This window comes from Camelina sativa, chromosome 7, assembly GCF_000633955.1.
Source record: "Camelina sativa cultivar DH55 chromosome 7, Cs, whole genome shotgun sequence".
In the NCBI taxonomy this organism is placed as follows: domain Eukaryota; kingdom Viridiplantae; phylum Streptophyta; class Magnoliopsida; order Brassicales; family Brassicaceae; genus Camelina; species Camelina sativa.
In genome coordinates, this window is record NC_025691.1 from 20,481,171 (window position 1) to 20,482,085 (window position 915).

Here is a 915-nt window from a genome sequence, read left to right on the forward strand (position 1 = left end):
AAAAAAAAAAAAAAAAAAAAAAAAAAAAAAAAAAAAAAAAAAAAAAAAAAAAAAAAAAAAAAAAAAAAAAAAAAAAAAGAAGACACAATCTATTAACTTTACGTGGAACATTTATAAACGTTGAATTACGTTTCACACTATCTGATCGGAATTTTAAGAGTGAGATCAATTTCACACCATAAGTGCATAGGTGAAGTGTCAAAGTGAAAAAAGGAAAAAAAAAACTTTTATAAGGGTATAAGTCCAACGAGGGGGACCGTGATTTGTCTTTTAAATATGTGTGATTCTTGATAAAATATTTTTAAAACTAAATAGTGGGATAAACTATTTGATGATTGTTCAAATAATAAGAGAGACTTTCCTAGCTACTTTTATTAGGTAATGGTTTTTTTTGTGTGTCGCTGCATCTCCGAGTTTGCGTCATTACAGCATATTACGACAGTGATTACGTACATGACACTAAATAATCTTGCACTTTAATTAGTTAGCTTTTGGCATATACTTAGCCGCCCCGATGGCGTCATTGTTTGGTGGAAGAACTCTAATTTTTTCATTTTGTACGTTTTCAATTTTAATGTTTTATCTACACACCTTTGATTTTTCAGTTTAGGAGACGTGAGAAGCATTTAGAGCCATGAAAATAGATCCAACATCCGATATTAATTTTTTAAAATAAGAATTATATTGCAAATCCTTGAAGCCGACAAATCTTATGACATATCCGCTTGGCATGAATCAACCATATAGTTTATATACAAAACGCTCATCTATATGTTTGTTACCTATAATTAGTTTAATCTTCTTGTTAAAAACTCTACAAATAAGGTTATATGCTGCTTAAAGTTGCAAGTGGCAACTATCTCGCGAATGGAACCATTAATCAGGAGTGGAGAGCGACATAAAATAGTACATAAT